We start from the raw sequence: 18574 nt of genomic DNA, 5'->3' as shown, positions 1-18574 counted from the left end.
GACATTGTCATGTTCCAAAAAGCTATAACAAAAAGCTATACATAGATTTCTGACTGACCAGTTTTATGCTTATTTTCCTAAGGAAACTCTTAATGCTAAGTCCTGAGTAAGATTGTCCAGTGTCAAAGAAACTGAATTTTCAATATTACGCCAGAAGCTTTCTCTGTTTCCACTAAATTAAGTTTCTGACACCTGCTAGTGGGGTGTGAGAGAGGATGGAAAAAGTTTTCTAAGAGGCAGTCTAGTCTCTTTGGAGGTTCTATTCTCACTTGGAATGTAAATCTTTAGATGTTATGCAATCAGCCAAGCAGTTCACTGTTACCTGAAGAACAGGAAGCAGTAGACATTTCTTCATCTTTGAAAAATACTCAGTAAACTAGTTGAAGACAACAGGAAAATGACATAAGGAGATATTTCAAGTATTTCAAGAGAACCCCCTATATTACTTGGGCAAATCTCTGCCTTATTGTATAGAATTCCTTCTTCCACCCAAGAGATTGAACTGTGACCACATATTTAATGTTGGCAGACTTGATCATGCTGCAGAATCACTTGGCATTTTCTTCTAACATCTTCCAGTGTATATTCTTCCCAATGGGAAGAGGCCAAGTTGGAGGCAGTTGTTGTCAGGCCTTTCTCAGGCACCTGACAGACACTTGACCTCTTGAATCTTTCTTTCAGTGTTGGTGAAAACAGTGTGGAACTCGGTGAGTAAAAGAGGTTATTTTCAACCTACATTTGCATAAACCTATCTTCCTGAACAAGAGGAATTTGGACTGAATTCCTAATTCAGCCAAGTTCCTCAAGGCTGGATTGAACCTAAGGTTACCAGTAACTTCAAGCCAGATGCTGAGCCACCTAATGCTTCAGTTTCTGGTCCTTGGAGTGAAACCTGGAAGGCCAGAGCCAGAAATGAAAGGTCCCTGCGCTGTGCACCAGAGGTGTTAATACCCAGAGAAGGTGGTAAAATGAGACAAGCCGCTGTGCATTAAACCATCTGTAGGCTGGCAAACACCATGTGGAATGGTGTGCCTGAAACCTCACTCCTTTCTCAAAAGCAGCCACCATGATCCCAGCTGTGGCCAGGCAGTCTCATCCTTCCAGATGCATCCTCCAGGGTCCTCATCTGCAGATAAAGTTGGTCTTCCTAAATCCTGCCCCATCCTCTGTGTGGGCCATCTGACTGTCACACAGGATGGCTGTAGCAAAGCACTCAGCTAGGCTTTAGCTGAGGTATTCGGTCCTCCTGTCAGGAGGACTTTGTCCCTATTGTCAGAATCTTGACTCACCTGGCTGCAGGGATTAACCAAAATACCCCAAAGCTACATACGAAACAGCACCAACTGACAGAGGTTTTCTGTCTCTGGTCTCCTGCCCTGACCACTCAAAAACATGGGTTTTGTGGCAGGAATGAGGTTGAAGTTTGTTAACTGGCATTCCAGAGGCTCTGACAAACACTGCAGCAGCACTGACCTGTATCTTGTGTTTGGAGGGGTGCTGCTCTTCGTCCCATCTCCAAAAGATATTCAGTGTTTGAACAGCGTGATCCTTCATTCCATGAACAGAGATGAACACACATATTTAGGAGCAACAGGATTTCCCCAAACACCATCCCCAGGCCACAAAAAGAGGCATGTGATTTATGCCAAGGCAGAATGGTTAGGCAGGTTGGCAACTACCTCTAATTCTATGTAAAGGAGATTACAAGATATGAACCATGGAGGATCCATTTTCTGTGGGTCTTTATTTAATAATTTATTTATTTAACTACTTAGTTATTTATGCCCAGTAGATTTCTGGTTAAGTTCCCAGTGGCTCTTGAAGAACACCAAGTGTATGCTTACTTTTTTGGCCAGTCTCAAATATTTTAGACCCAACAATACCGTTAAATTCTCAGATAGGATTTTGTTTTGGTTGTTTTGTTTTTCTAAAAACTCAGTTCCTTTCAAGACCAGCTTTAATGCATCCACATATTGCATTTATTACCACCTACTTTCATGTCCTATCCACACTTAATAGGATGGAGTAGGAATTTGCCAATAGCAGCAAACTCTATGTACTTTTCCCAGTATCTTTGCCAAATAGCCATAAAAGAATGGCTGGTAGACGGCCAATGAATGCTGGTGGTCTATAACCACAATTTCTCACACAATATGGAAAGAAATCTGCTGTGGAATATCTTTGATCTGCTAGCAAACAAAGCTCACTGGGATGAAATAGTAAGCATTCTTCAAATCATGAATGCAAACTTTCTGAAAATTAAGATCTCTGCTACTCAGTGCACTGGGAGCACATGCAAGGTTCAAAATCTGCTACTAATAATTTTTAAATCTACTGAGTATTGGTACCTGTAATTTTGTCCCTATGATGAGAGGAATATACTGCATGCAGCCACCACTGTATGCATGCCCAGCTTGCAGCTGCTGCAGGCAACACTGCCAGCAGTGCTCCTGCCTTGTTTGCTGAGTGATCGGGCGTCACCTGCACTTCTAAGGAAGGAAAGGGTTGAGGGTCTATCCCATGTGTGCTACATACTCAACAGGTGACCTACCCTGATGTTCTCGGATAACAAAAACTCAACCAGGAAGCTCCCCACAGCACTGTTGGCAGGGTTTGCTTTCAAAGAATTGAAAGTTTCTTGTGAGGACAGCCTCTATATTTTGCTTTTTCTGCCTTTTTCATGAAAAAAAAAAATAAATAAAAATGGGCCACGATACCACTACTAACTATGAAAAGCAAACACAGGCTTTTACACGCGGTTTGTTGATCACCATGTTTCTCATGGTTAGGGTGGCTTGAGAGACCCTCTGGCCAAAAATCCACGCACACACTTGCTGTTCTATTCAGGTCCAGCAGCCTTGCAAAGAGAGATACCAGAGGCTTTCAAAGAGGGATGAGATCTTCAGTGGAGCTTCCAGACAAATCTGGCTCCAGTTTTATTTTTTCCCTTTTTTATTTATTTATTTATTTATTTATTGATGCAGAACAGTGAAGTCATCCTAGTGTTTAACACCACTTGCCTAGAGAACCACAAAGGGATGAAGTTTCTCCAGCACACCGTGTCTGACATGCTGTGAGAAGCAGGGCACAGAGGCCCATTTCCAGAGATTTCAACATCCATGCTTTGCTCTCTGATACCCTTGCGGCACACCTGTCTGTGCCCTTGCCCTGGAGCAACAACCGTCCCGAGGAGCTGTGGGGATATACCTTTGCCAGGAGCCCGTTCAGACTTATCTGCAGAATGACTGATTGGAGCCTCCCAGACACTGCAGGAGCTGAGAGCCCGGGTCTGTGAGAAACAGTGGCGGATTCAGGTGAGCTGGAAGGCTACACTCAGACAGGAAGGGGAGGAAGCTCTTATAAAACAGCCACCAAGTGGTTAACAGCACAGCTGAGAAGTGCTTTGGGATAATGCCCTGTGCCAAACCTCCTTTCCTTCCTGTCTATTCAACAGAAGTCCTCCCTTTCACACTACTGTTGAGATGCATTTGAAATAAAAATAACCTGCTCCCTGCACTCTTCTGGAGAGCCTTCTGCTGGGCAGGGCTATTGTGCCTGAAGGGTCGTGGTGCAGAAAGAGGGGACAGGGATTTATCTGAGGGAGAAATCCTTTTGCAACTCTTGCACCCTCAGGCAAACACAGCCTCCTGGGTACCGGCACAATGCCAGGGTGTGCTCCCTGCTCATAGACTGGTTTCTGTTGTGTGCACACCAGTCCCCACGGCTGTCCAAAGGGGTGGGATGATGCATGCTCATCTTGTTCCCACCAGTGACAGAGAAACACCACCATCAGACATAAAGCTGTGGTCCTGTTCAAATAACAGCACTACACAGCATCTTTATGTAGGGTTCTTCTCACTTTCAGCCACCTAAAAATGAGAAAAGGAGGCTAACAGAGCTGTTTGGTTATTTGTGTTCAGAGACGGTCACTTTCAGAATGCAACTGATTCCACTTGTCTTAGATACTCGTTGTAGTGTGATTACACTTTTTCCCTGAGAATGGATGAATCTAATAATAAAACCTTCCCCAGTCCCTTTCATTTTCCATGTCTAATTCTTGTCAGACTGACAGCAGCTGTCTATTGGAGGCTTTCCTAAATCCTGGGCATATACAGCTGAAAAAGCTATGGTTGCATTAAAATGGTGGTGCCAACTCTTACTAATAAAAGTACCCCAAATGCTGCAGAGACCGTGTCTCACCAAAAGTCAGTGAGATCTGTTAACAAGAGCTAAGTCTCTGTGTTACTTTTACAAATATTACAGCTGTTGCAGATTGTTCCTGGAAATCTCTGTCCAGTCCTGATGTCTGTGCTTCAAAGTAGATATTGGCAAAGAAGCCACAAGAACAATCCTAATCTTGAAATTTTTCCTTCTGTAAAGGCAATTGTGAAATGTCTCAGATTAATGCAATAAAAACTTAAATGGTGATTTGATCACAACCAGTCAGTACCTATGTTTGTGGGACAATTCCAATGCTATACACTTATTACAATTAAACAAGCAAAAATATATAATGTCGTTTAATCTCTGGGAGTTAAAACTGAACAGAAACAGGCCTGCGATAAGGATGTATATTTTTTAAAAAGGATGATTGGGATGATTGTCCACTAAGGCAGTGATTGCTCTTCTGCCAATAAAAGCTTTTTGGTAAATAAAACTAATAATTCCACAGACAGATTGAAAGGTAACTGTGGGCTTAGTGCAGAAATCAATTTGAAATCAGAAAGTCAAGTCGGACTGTTTGTGTGGTTTCCAGGTTGTAATTTCCCTCTTTATCCTCAGATGTACAATATTCTCTTTGCCTCTATATTTAGGGTTTTCATTGAGAGTTCTCTTCACACCTCAGTAGATGGGAGGGAACAAAGAGGAAAGTGTTGGGATGTATCATAGAATATTTGAGGCAGTGACAGCAAATAATTCTCAGCTGTGTTTGCTACAGAAATCATCAGGGTGCATGATGCCAACCACAACAAAGAGATGCTCTGCCCCTTTGATGTAGCAATGACCCTAAGAGATGGCTATTTGCAATCATTATGACAAGCAGTATCTCATCTTTTTCCCACTAGTAAAATCCATAGCCAAAAAGAGAACAGGCCTTCAAAGTATAAATCTTGATTTGCATCTGAAGAGCTATGGCAGCCTGCTGTAGAAGAGAAGCAAGACACATTTCTAGTCTTCAAATCACAGAAAAAATACCAAAGGGGAAAACAAACAAACAAACAAACAAACTTGTTTTCCTCTTTCTCTGAAGTTCTGGATTTTCCTACCAGCAAAGGAATTAAGAACTACTTCCATACTGTCCAAAAGAAGAGCATCATCCCCCGCTTCATATTGGAGCAGGCTCCGGTGCTCCAGGCATGAAGGAGACTTCAAGCAGGGTGAGCAGCCAGCAAAAAGATGTTCCTGCCCCAGTCCAGTGATAACACACCTGGCAAGGGCTGGTCAGGTAACACACACCAACACAGCTTGGAAAACCTATGAGCAGCAAACGAAGTTGCAGTCACAGAAAACAGGTGGAGATTTACGGAAGGCTTTTTGCAGCGTTCTCAAAATTCCCTGACACAGGAAGAGAATTAGTTACAACAAGCCTGCTGGCAGAGGCAGCACATTCTCCTCCATCCAGACGATTGGACGATCAGGCTCGTATGATTGCCTTTTGTATGCTGACTCACCAGAGGGCAGCAGCTTTCAAGATGTGATGTCAGCCCATAAAAACGCGAGGCGTCCCTCCTGCTCTCCCGGTCAGACCGCCCCCCTCGTACAGCACCCTGATCCCATTTTGCATGCTTGGCTGGCAAGCCAAACACCGAAGTGTTTTGGGACGATGGCAAGTCGGGTCAGGTATCTGATGCATGGTTAATCCACAGTTCAGTCTTTCAGCATGTCTGCAGTACCAAAACAATCTCATGCAATTAGCCTACAATGAGTAACATATCGAGGGCAATCAGCTGCAACACAACCAGACAGTTTTCTGTCACTCCGTGTTGAATTGAAAAGATTTTCAGAGAGAAGATTTACTACAGTGGCTAGATATGCTCGCACCAGGACATCCCTGTTCATTGTCAATTCTGCCACCCTACACATGTGCTTTGTACTTTCAAAAAAAGGGCAGAGAAAACTACATTTATCCTCTACTTCAGGCAGAAGAAATGTGTCTGCTGCAGGAGGTTCCCCTGGCAGGGAAAAAGTCTTACAGACATCCGTGTATCTCTGGAGGTGAGCTGATGAGCATCCCTCAACCACACTCAGTCATTAGCTCTGCTCCCTTTCCTGCACCCTCATTTCCCACATGAAAATCAACATAATACCTCCTCATAGTGAGGGGGTCATGACATCTTCTGGGAGGCCCTGTGTTACATGTGCTGGATGGCGACATAGAGCAATACCGCCAGGAAACCTCATCAGCGGCTGCTGACTGATCTGGCTGCCTGACTCCTGGGTGGCCTGGAGTTTCACTAGCACTGGGGAGCTTCCAGCACTGGTTTTGTGGCATCGTTTGTTACTGAGCTGCAGATAAACGAGCTGCAGGCTGGAGGTCTGAACCTGTTTCCATTCTGGCTGAAGGGGAGTGCTTCCACTGTTCCCTGTGGGGCAAGGAGGGAGTTTCTGCCAGCTGCTGTGTGAAGGACATCACACCTCCAACACCCATCCCCAAGGGGAGCCTGCTGGAGGACAGAGAGCACAGGGCACATGTCCTCTGAGCAGCGACTGAGGCTGTGCACAAGTAGAAGGCAGGGCCACACCATAGCTGCCAAGAGAAAAGCAGAACCCACTGGTGTTTGTTTTACATACCTCTACCTAGTCCAGTGGAAAGGTGAGAGGAATTACAACAAACACTATGGGAATGCAAGTTCTTATCAAGAGGCTTTAAGAATTTGTCAAGCACCGTGGAAGCGTGCCATACGTGTGCAGGATTGTGGGCTGTGGCACTGCAAACTGAAGCCTTGCAGATTTGTTCCTGGTGCAGGAGAAAGAAGCTCATGCCCAGCTGATAGCAGACCAAGGCACCCTGCAGCTGCTGCTCCCCTGACAGCAGCAGCCAGAGGAGTGTTCTGTAGGTGTGAAGGAGAGCTGTTGGCAGCACTAGGTTCCCCAGCCCATGTTTTGGAAGGAGCTCCATCCCCACAGAAAGGTAACAACACCCTGCTCCTCGGCGGATGTGGGCAGTGCTTTCTGCTGCAGCTGCTGGGGGACTTACAGAGGAAGACACTGGCTGCTGAGCTTGTCTGGCTTTCTAAGAAATAGGAAGAGCACTTAAACACCCACCTTCCCATCACCCCAGCGGCTCTAATAGACAATCTCACTACCGATGTCTTAAACCAAGCACCTGCAAGCTCACAAATGTGTTCTTGTCCCCAGGCCCAAAACCCCCTACGTCTGGAGCTGCCCAGGGTGCAGGTGCAGTGGTGTCCCCACAGGTTTCCTCTCAGTGGGCTGGGGGCAGACTTGGTCCCCAGGTATTTGCTGCCAGCCCCAGCCTCCTGGCTCAGGCTGCCCTAGCACTGCTCCTGCTGCTGTCCCTTCTGCTGCCATGCGAGCAAGGATGCATGTAAGCACTCACGGAGGCCACCAAAGGGAATGTATCTTTCCACATTTCTGCTGTCATTTGCATGGCAACTCTTCATTAAAGCTTACACGGCATTGTCCCTTTGCAGCTCAGCCCACAAAATCAGCACAAGCACATTAATACAGAAATAATTATTTAACAGTTCTGCAGATGTCACTATGTAGGGTTAGTTTTTCATCCATAATGCTGATTTTCAGAGACTTGATAACTTCCTAAGAGAAAATATATCATTTATTATCATACAGTTACTAGTAGTGAACAGAATATTGTTGCAAATGTTTATTTTTTAATAGATAAGCAAGAGTCTTGTGTCTTCCTGGAGCCTGGATGGAATTCAAATATTGTTTGAATTCTTCTCTCCCACAACACATATTTGATCTTATAATACTTTCGAAACCTTGGGCAAATAGAAAACTGCAAGTTAAACATTACATGAGTCAAATGTACCCATTACCATGACTTCAAAACAACTGTTCAGAAGAACTTAGATCTGTAATCAAATGTTTTAATGAGGAATTAAGAGTCACCAGTCTTTATCAGGACTTGCTTTCCTAACATTCACCTGCCAGTTCTGTGAAGATTTCTGAATACAACAGCACTCCTACAGCTTTTTTTTTTTTTTTTTTTTTTTTCATATTTGAGAAGCCCAAAGCGTTTGACATCTGTTCGTTATTTAACCAGCACGATGCACTTGGCAGGCACAGCCAGCAGTGCTCATTTCATCACAGGAGTAAAGCAAGGCACAGATGCAGACCCTCCTGGCCTGTGTTAATGGCTTACATGGTGCTACAGCAATTTACACCAAGCAACAATTTATCCGAGGATGTTAAATAAGTTGCCAGGGCTATGAAACAATCAATAGCAGAGTGAGATACCACAGTTCTGGTCACAGCACAGCCCTTGTAGATTTGACCACTGGCAGCCCCTGAGAAAATGCTGTAGAAAGGTAATTTCTTGTCAGAAATTTCAAGTGCACTTTGTTTTTTGCTTATTTAAAAATTATTATTTTTTAAATAACACACTGGTCCACATAAACATATGTATATGAGACATATTTATTAAAAAGATCTCAAAAATTCAAACACAAAAATACAATATTTATTTTAAAAATTTTAGAGCCACTTATCTCTTCTAAACTGAATTTCCTGTGAGAAAAAGTAAAACAATAAAAGTTAAATTCAAGGGATTAAATTTCAAAATTTTCTGAATTTCTGAAAGTAGATGACTTACTGCTGACCCCATTAAAATTAATGGCAGTGTTACCAGAAATGTCTGTGGGGTCAGGACTCCACCCAAATCACTTCTGTGAATTCCTGCAGGTATCTGCTGAGGATGAGTGTCCCCAGAATGGTACCATTGCTTGGTTTTACATTTTTTTGTGATGAGAGGCAGATACTTTTTAAAGCTGAATATAGCCTAGCACATGCTGCCTTTGATCTCTGTAGCTTTCTACGAGAAATTATTGTGAAATTAATGTGAAATGTCACATTAAAGCAGTCTAAAAAATTTCCTTCATAAAAAATAAAGCTATCTTGCATAACATGAAAGTCAGTCTAAGCATCCATTTAGAAACAGTACTATTGAAGACACAAATAGCCCAAACTAAATCCTATGCTTTTAGTAAAAAGGAACTCTGGATTATTTTATCCCACATGGATTCATCTTACCATATCTTCTCTTACCTTCTATGTTTGGGAGTGTATTTTTCTATGTTATTCCTCCTCCTCTGCTGTCTTCAGAGCTGTATTTTAGGACAGTATAACATGATCTCTTCAGCAGCCAGCAAGTCAGTCTCCTGATCTCAAATGATATTTTCACTTCCATATAAAATCCAGTGCAACTGTAGTTACTTCAGTGATTTTTTTTTTCTGTGCTTTAGTAAGTTAAAGCAACTGATTTATTTAGATCTTCTTGGGAGTGCTTGTATTTGTTGTGTGTAAGTTCCAGAAGGAAAAGTAATTGACATGTAGTCATTGTCAGGGTTATATTTTTTAAATAGAGTGTACTGCACCAGGCTAGTAAGAATGGACATAGTCTTATTAATGGAAGTGTGCCAAGAGGACAGTACCCACAAAAGCAACACAAGGATGTTTTAATATCTTCAGCATAGCTAGCTCCAGAAATTATGGATTTAAGGTCCCTTATTCTTGACCAAACAGGTATTTTCTAAAGCATTGATCCAGAGTCCATAAGCTTTGAGACCACGTCTCAAATCCCTTATTTAACAGACAGACCAATGTGAGCTCCACCCTGGCCATACAGCCAAGAGAGAATGGGTGTAGTTCAGTGCATTTTGTCCCTGGCATTACCAGAACCTAGACTTTTTTTTGCCTACATCTTCTCTTCTGTGTCTTGCAGATCTCTCCTTTGGGACACTCACTGGGTACAGAGCTATTCCCTTTCCAAAGGCCTTTCACCTTTTTGGCCTGAAGAAGAGATATCTGTAATGTTTGTGCTCTAATGCAAACCAGACATGGCAAGAATGAAAGCAAGAGTTTGAATCCCACAAAGTAAACTTTGACTCCAAAAGGCTTTATCTAAAACTAGGATGGTCTTTCTTCATCTGTCCCCTTCTGCCTGGATTTCTCCTTGGCTAGAAAAAGGTCTCCATAACCACCAGTGTTTCCACGACATCTTCTGCTGTTGGTATAAAGTGTGTGTGGCCTCTGTTTCCTAAAATCAGATGTTCACAGGACTGAGTCAGCTGAAGGGAAAGTGCCATGGGACTATCAAGACAAGCTGTTTCTTCCTGGCATGTGAAGACAATGGTTCTGGTAGCATGCACTTGCACAGCTGCACTTCTTTGGCTCCTTTTCTCGCAGGAGGAAGACAGTACTTTGGCTAATTCAGCTAGTGCAAAGCGACTGCCTGGATTTTACCCAGTGATAGGCTCTGAAGCGATTTCTGTCCACTTCTCTCAAGATACTGCAAGAGTAACTAGTGACAAGAACAAAACCTTCCAGGCCTATTTCTAGCACAGCCGTAGCAATTACTCTGTGGCTATAGCCCAAGGCATGGGGAGAAGCCCAACATGGGCTCTGACATAATGGCCTTCAGCTCATGAGCTGGTCACAAAGTATAGACCAAAATATTTCATCCTGAATTACACAGTTCCGTGGAACTAGTGTACTTTGTAGAAAATTAAATGGTGGTGATATTCTGATGGGAATTTTCTTCCCCAAAATCTTTAATACTCAGTCAGTATTGAAAGGTGGATGTTTTAAAAATGAATTAAACAGCTTTGATTTCTGCTTCAGAACATTCAAACTGAAGCTCAGATCTCTCTTTCCAGGAGCAATGTTGCTCTTCTGATTTTCTATCTCTCTCCTGTATCGAAGCCTGAGAGCTGAGATGCAGCAGGACACAAGTGGTGTTCTCAAGTACCACAACAGAGCACAAACCAGAGGCCCACCAAGCCACCCCTCATCTAATAAGCCTCATTTGACCTCTGTCAGCACCATGCTGTAACAGCCTCAGATTTCTTTCTGATGATCCACTAGTAACTTCCCCACATGTTTGTGCTCCAAAACGATCTTTTCTGCCTCCTTTCTCCTCCCAGCCCCACAAAGTACCAGCAGCAGCTCATGCCATTTGTTTCTCTTCCCCTACTCCTTCCCCAGGGGTATTTTCTCAGCTGCTTTCTATTCCCAAACACTGTTCACCTGTTTTCTGTGCAGTGGGGCAAGGAATCCAAAAGAGACTTTTTTCAAGGTGTTCTTCATCAGGACTCTTTTGAGTGTTCCTTGTTACTCAGAACAAAGCCAAAAGCCAGGGCCTCTGACTGTAATACAAAGTGGAGCTCCTCTTTTGTTACAACCCTTGTTGCAGCAAGCAAGCTATGAAATCCTTGCAACTGGCACGTCTCAGGCAGCAACTGACGAGTTGTGTAAGTCTCTTCTTGGTTGTTTGAAATGTAGTTGGATTAGAGGCCAGATGTAAACGATGCATCTGTGGTGTGTAATAGAGATATCTGTTCATCCAGAGAAAACCTGGTCCACATCAGAATGAAAACTCTGCTAGCAGTACTGCCAGGCTTGAAGTAGTCATGTGTCTTAGTCCCTTGCTCTAGAATGGTTACCCTTCAGGGCATTAGGGGGTGTCTTGGAAAACATCTAGCATTTTGCACTCCTCCTCTGCATAAAACAGCTGAAACTGTTTTTGTTTTTTTTTTTTTTTGTTTTTTTTTTTTGTTTTTTTTTTTTTTTTTAATTGCCTAATACTTAGGAGCTTCCTTGCCAAGATTCAAGCCTGAAGCCAAGTGCAGAGACCATATTCACATCCTGGTGTGGGGGAAGGAGAATTCTTGTGTGAAAGAAAGAATAAATCTCTCTACCACTGGGTTAAAGTAGAGATAGGTCAAAAATCAAACACTTGAAAATTAGAAAAGGAGTTGAAACATAAATCTGAGGGGGAGGAGGGGAAAAGAAGGAGGGAAAGTATACTGTTTTTCCCACAGACATATCCTATTATTACTGCTTCTCAGATAATCTTAAAGAAACCATTATCTATTTATTTATTTATAGAAAAGAGGTATAAATAAAGTAAAATTCTGCAATTATTTAGAAGCACTTCTTTCATGATTCCCTGTGTTGACATTATTAAAGACATTCAGGTTTCAGTGACATGATATGACAAGCTGAGAACATCAACCTTCCATTTTGACTTTTCCTTCAGAAGTACACAGAACATTAGCTTTTTCACAGAGCCATCAGGTTAAATCAAACAGCCAAGATCGAACCAAGCAGAATTTTCTGAATCCTCTCCAAAAAAAAAACCTATCTGTCACCTGGCAGCTGCAGTATCAGGACATCTGAGTACCATTCCCAGCTGTGTCCAAGTATTCCTGTATGGGCCTTAGATGAGACATTTATCTCCATATGCCTCAATATTCCAAATGCAAAATGGAGAAAATAGCTTTATGCTACACTGTACTCATATTATTTATATGTACACATGTGGTCTTTCTGACTATAGCCAGAAGAATGTTCTGCAGCATTTTTCCTGAATTCACTTGCAAAAGATGTAGAAATTTCCCAAACTCTCCTTCGTATACATCCTTCAGTATTTGATTAAATAGTAATAACAGAACAAGGATACAATACACCATGACAACCACCAGCTCAGCGCAAATACTGATAAGGTGAGGAAACCACCTGTTCATCAGAAAATGACAAGTCCTTTAGGCTTGAAGTATTTAACTTAAAACACTGTCAGTCAGATCTCTCACTTTTCTGGAATCCCAGATCATCCCTGGGGGTTTTGAAGTAGTGACCAGAGCCTGTACCTTTCATAAAATTTATATTTGCATCAAAAACTTCCCCAGAGCCTGAAACTGCTTTTTGTCTGGCACTCCTGACACTAGTGTGTGTGCATGAATATGTTTTTTTGTTGTTGTTGTTGCTGCTTTTTTTTTTATTATTATTATTTGTGTGTGTCCACTTTATGAATGGGTAAAACAAACCATAGGGATTAAATGATTCACCTACAAAGTCTTCAGTCACAAATAGAAATTTGTGGTGATTTGCATTTCAAATCACTAAATCTAAGCAAAAACACCAGTGCCTCATGCCAGTCAGAGACCAATACCACAGAAGTTTCGGAAGGAGGAGGAAATCCTCCTACAAATGCAACATGAGTCCACTCCTTTTAACTGGAAAGCAAGCTCTGCCCTTAAGCCAAACCCTTTCTGGTTCATGGAAACCTCTCCAAGAACCAATTTTACACAGCTGAGTTCTGCATCTTTTAAGCTAATGCATGATTTTCCCTCTCATTCCTAGACATGAGATACATCTCATAGCAGGCTGGGAGAGATACTGTCTTCAGACACCAACTGGAAAAGAGCCAGGAGTTCTCATAAATCTGGATATGTCACATGTGCTGCTGTGGCTTTGGGCATGCAGACATTTTCCAGTCTCTCAAGCTACCAACTAAAAATATTTTTTGCAATCTATCTGTGAGTGCTTCAAGGCTTTTCTTAGTCAGTGTGCATCACAGCTTGCATTCTAGATTGCAGCAGTTCACTCAGTGCTCCTCTTAAAACACAACAGCAGAAAAGAGCAGTCTGGCAACCAAGCTTTCCCTTCCAGACCTCTGTCTTTTTGCTCTGAAGAAACATTGCTAGTCTGCGAGTATCCCATTCAGTGATTATTTTCAGATCTCTTTTTGTTAGGCTGTATCATATATTCAGGCTCCCTGAGAAAATCCAACTGCTTTTGAGTATAAAACTTCCAGGTCATGAGGCCGAGGCCCTTCTATTCCACTCCCTTTATCTACATTCAAATCTGCTTTTAGTAAACAGCTTTATTTTTCAGATTTACCAGTACAAAGAATTTAAGCCAGCCAGATGGAAATACCTTCATGAAATTACTGAGAAATTTCATGTAGTAATACTGTGAATGAGTTCCAGGAATTACTGAAAGTCACTTGCTATTTATTGCTTAGCAATACAGTACTTGAGGTTTCCTGTCACTGGTTCAGTTGTGCTAAAGCTTAGAAAAATAAAATACAGTTTTGCTTGCTATACAAATGTCTGCTTCTACTGAGTCACTTTGCAGAAAGAACTGACCTGGTATTCAAGAGTGCATGAGGAAAGCTGGAGGACTTTTCTTTATTTGCTTTATGACCAAATCCCTTGCAAAAACAAGCCATGGGAGCAAGAGCAAGAGGCATAACACAGAATTAAAATGCAATTGCCATCATTCTCCCATGGTTTCAGACAAATTCTGTTGCCCTTACTGAATAACTCAAAGACAGCATTTGATAGTCATTTCAAACTGCAACTGCTTGTGCACATTAGCTAGGCAGAGCTCCTCACCACCACAAATAGAAGGACTGCTCCATGGTCCCCACTGCACCTGAGGTCATCAGCTCAGATCACAGTGGCTTTCATGACTGCAAGCAACTGACTTCTTCAGGAGGAATGTGCCAACAGTATTTTTTTTTTTAATCCCTTAAGTACTAACAGTCCTCCAGGGATGGAGATGGCACAGCCTTTTTGGCCCCCTGCTACAGTGCTGGGCTGTCTTCTTGGGGAAAAGGCTTCTCCTGATCATCAGGCTGAGCATCTCCTGTTTCTGTTCATGATTGTTGCTTCTTACCCTACTGCTATTTGCTGCTCTGAGGACTTCAAGCCCTCTCTTCTACCTTACAGGGAAGACATCACAGAGTGAGGATACCAGGATGGTAGGGCTGGTGAACTCGCCATGCAAGTTCATGCTCGGAGGCTTGGGAAGGTTCAGTCTGGGGAAGGAATGGCTTTGGGGCACCCTAACAGCACCCCAGTGGGGGGCAAGGAGAGCTAAATGATTTACAGTGGTGAATAGAAGGAGAACAAAAGAAAACAGTCATAAATTAGAATGGGGGAAGATTCAAACAGGGCACAAGGAGGAAATGTCAAGGAGTAAAAAAAGTAGCCCAGAGGAGTTGTGCAGTTTTTATCCCTGGAGGTTCTCAAAATCAGAATGTATAAAGCTGAGAGCCACCTGCTCAGCATTCAGTATTGACCCTGTTTGAGCAGTGGGTTGTTCTAAAAACCTCCAAGGTGACTTCTAACCTCCATGGTTCTATAATAAATCATTTCAGACCTCATGTTTTTCTTTCAGTAAAGGAGTAATGACCAGTAAAGCTTTTGACCCATGCACTGGATAATTGCAATCTGCTGGGCAGAAAACAAACTCCAAACTCTGAATTACAAAAGGATATGTGAGTAGGTCACAAGTGAATTGAACCAAATGAACAGACTGTATTCGATTAATTCCCTCATGAAGTTCCTAACACAGTCTACTTGCAGACACAAATTCTGTGACACAGAATATTCTAGTAGGTTCTTCAGCCTTTTTCAGAAACAGCTTTCAGTATGCTCAGTGTTAAAAGACAAACCATTGGCACTATTACATGCTGAGTCCATCTTTGCTTCTATCTACCCTGATAAACTTCAACTAGTGTATTTTCCAACTAGTGTATTTTTCCAGGAGAAGAAGTAGTATTTGCCAAACAAAGATGATCTAATTAAGGAAGTAAATATCATCAGTAACATCACATGTGGAACTATCTGCAAAATCCCAGCCTGGTCAAAACTATGAGGTTAAAGATACTGGGAAGCCTGGGAAGCCTTACTTCAAAATGAAAAGCTTTTTTTTTTTTTTTTTTTTTTTTTTTTTTTTTTTCAGACCTGAAGCAGAATGTACGGACCAAAAGGAGTGAATAGGGACAGCTTGTACACATTTACAATGAGACTGTTAGCAGAACACATTACTGTGGATCCATTTTAACTGCCCTTAGGGGACACAGTTTACACAGCCAAATCCACCTCCATGTTTCATATGCTGCCACCCCAACAAGGGTGCTGTATGAATATATATAGTGCATATCTGGTGACAGAAGTGTGCCTATATCTCATGCCCAAACAGAGCTCTTTCTTCCGGGAAATTACTTTTGCTGCCTATTTACTTTGAGGGAGACAAGTTATGTCATGGACTCTTCCTTGGAGACTGCTCCAGAGCAGCGACACCAGAAATGAAAGTGCTTATTGTCCAGACTGCAAATGATTCATCACTTGGCACCATGTAAAATCATGTCTGCATGGTGGCACAGCACTGTAATGTGGTTTTCACACCTATTTATGTGATCTATGTCAATACTAATGTGAAGCGGTATGGCCACCAGCTTCCAGGAAGCACCTTACAGCCTTTCAAGGCTGTACTCTGGCTACAGCTCTGTCAGCAGCAGCCTTGCACCAAGGACAGTGGGAACAAGATGAAACAGCCAGAGCTAATGTGTGGGAGAGATTAGAACTAGAAATACTCTAACTCTAGTCTTCTGGAATAGCATTCAGTGTGCTGGGGATTGCCAAAGAGAAGGACAGCAGCAGCCTGGAGCTCAGAGAGCTTGGCTTCAGGGGGCAGGAGGTGAGGACAACATTGTGTTCGATAACCCAAGGGACAGAAAGCAAGTGGCAGCTTTAAGGGCAGCAGGTGGCAGTTTTAAGGGCACTTTTGCTAAAACGGCAGAGGACTTGTGCTGATTGGCATGTTACTTTAGAGAATATGATCATCAGAGAGAGCAGCCTTCCTGCCCTTGCCGTCTGTGCCTCCCAGGACCAGCCTTCAGTCTAGCAGGCCAGACACACACGACCTTTGTATTGCAAACACACCACCAGGACTGACAGCCTGATGGCTAGGAGACAAGTGGTTTACTTGGTAAGTAAGGACATTTTTTCATTTGTGTGCCAAGAGCAGCACGGACATTGTGCTCAATGCCTTGTGCTCAGGAAGAGCGTTTACATAAAGAACTTGATGAGGAAGGAGTGGCAGCACTGCAGGTTTGTCCCACAATGATGGCGTATGTGAGGGGCACAGATCAGGAAGAGACAGGAATAGCTGAAGCATGAAAGAGAGCAGTCATCTGGGTGTTGGCAGTGCAGAGTCAGCACAGCTTTGTTAAGATCTTGATAATTAAAATAGGCTATTAATTTTCCAACTTAACATTTTAAACAGCAAATCAGTCAAAATCAATGCACCTCTGCAACTTCCTTTTATATGCTTGGTGTGCAAGAAAACGCATGATAAATATATACATCTACAATGCAATTTTATATTTATTTATTTAGCCAGCACAAACGATTTTGCAATGATCGCTAGAAGCAATATATCATTCTTAAGTCTTGAAAATGAAAGGGAAATACAACAGTAGACATACCCAGAAAGCAAACAAACTGGACATGTTTCTTCTGTTGTTCTCACAGAAGAAGACTTAACAAAAGGAGTAAGTAACTCACAGCGAGTTCTCAGAGCAGCCCTCTCACTGAGCTTCACAGACTAACACTCAAGGTTTACAATATCTGTGAACTCCTGGTTCTCTTTCTACTAAATTCTGCAGCTGTACTCAAGTCATTTAGAGAAACTACTGATTGTGAAAGACTTCTGGTTTTAGAATTATCATTGTTGGTAGGTGTAAAATATTTCTTCCTTTCTAATAGTTTGTCAGCCACAAAGCTTTAGTTCCTATGTTTCCAAATTGGAAATTCCAAATTTCCAAATGAAATTTCTAGTTAACTAAAATGAAAATTCATTTTCATGCCTGAAATGCCTGGAAATTCATTTTCATTTTAGTGAAATGAAAATGAAATAAAATTTCATTTTAGTTAACTTGTGAAAATAGGTTGTGTACATTGTGTGTTGGAAATTCCCAGAAGACTCAGAAGCAACATGTGCACTAGGAACAAAAGTTAACTCTTGTGGTAGACATATTTTATCGCACATATTCAGGAATATTTCAAGAATGCCCATTCACAATCATGACAGCTGTCACTGTGGCACTGAAGAAGGGAGAAATTTGTATCTTTATGCCCACGCCAGTGCTAAAGGAGACATGCAAACTGTGGGTGTTTGTACTAGATAATAAAACCACAGCTTAAGTCAAAATGCCAGTCTTTATTGTTGAAAAGCTAACACTGTTCACAATAGTGTTAAGGGTGGAGAAGAGTAGAGAGACCAAATAATGTTTTTCATTTCTTCACTCCTTTCCTGGAGAAGCACAAATGTGACACATGATCAGAAGCAGGGATAGAATCACAAGTCGTGATCATGAGAGGCAAAAGATTCTCCGCAGCTGAGGCAGAGCAGAGCATGTTCAGCAGGAGATACTCAAGAAAGACATCTCAACAAATACCTGACATCCTGCTGAGAAGGGGAAACCTGGATCAAGATTCAGTCAAAATCAGGTGAAGAAAAAGAATTTAATTTCTTTCAAATGTCTTTCACATTTCTGTAGAGAATTTGGATCAAGGGGGAAGAGAGCCAAGAGTCAAGGAAGTAACGCCCAGTCCTGCTTATTTGTCTAACTCTATGAAAAACCTATCTACATGAATTCCAAATAGATGTGCTTTTCCAGATGGTTGGCACCCTGTAAGATCTTCTACCTCATGAAGCCTTCTCCTCTCTGGAGTGTTTCCTGGAGAAATTACTTTGATTTTTCCTTCATAAGCACAGGAAGCAAAGATTCCGGAGC

The sequence above is a fragment of the Netta rufina genome (assembly GCF_964035555.1).
Source record: "Netta rufina genome assembly, chromosome: Z".
In the NCBI taxonomy this organism is placed as follows: Eukaryota; Metazoa; Chordata; class Aves; order Anseriformes; family Anatidae; genus Netta; species Netta rufina.
This window is presented reverse-complemented; position numbering follows the sequence as displayed.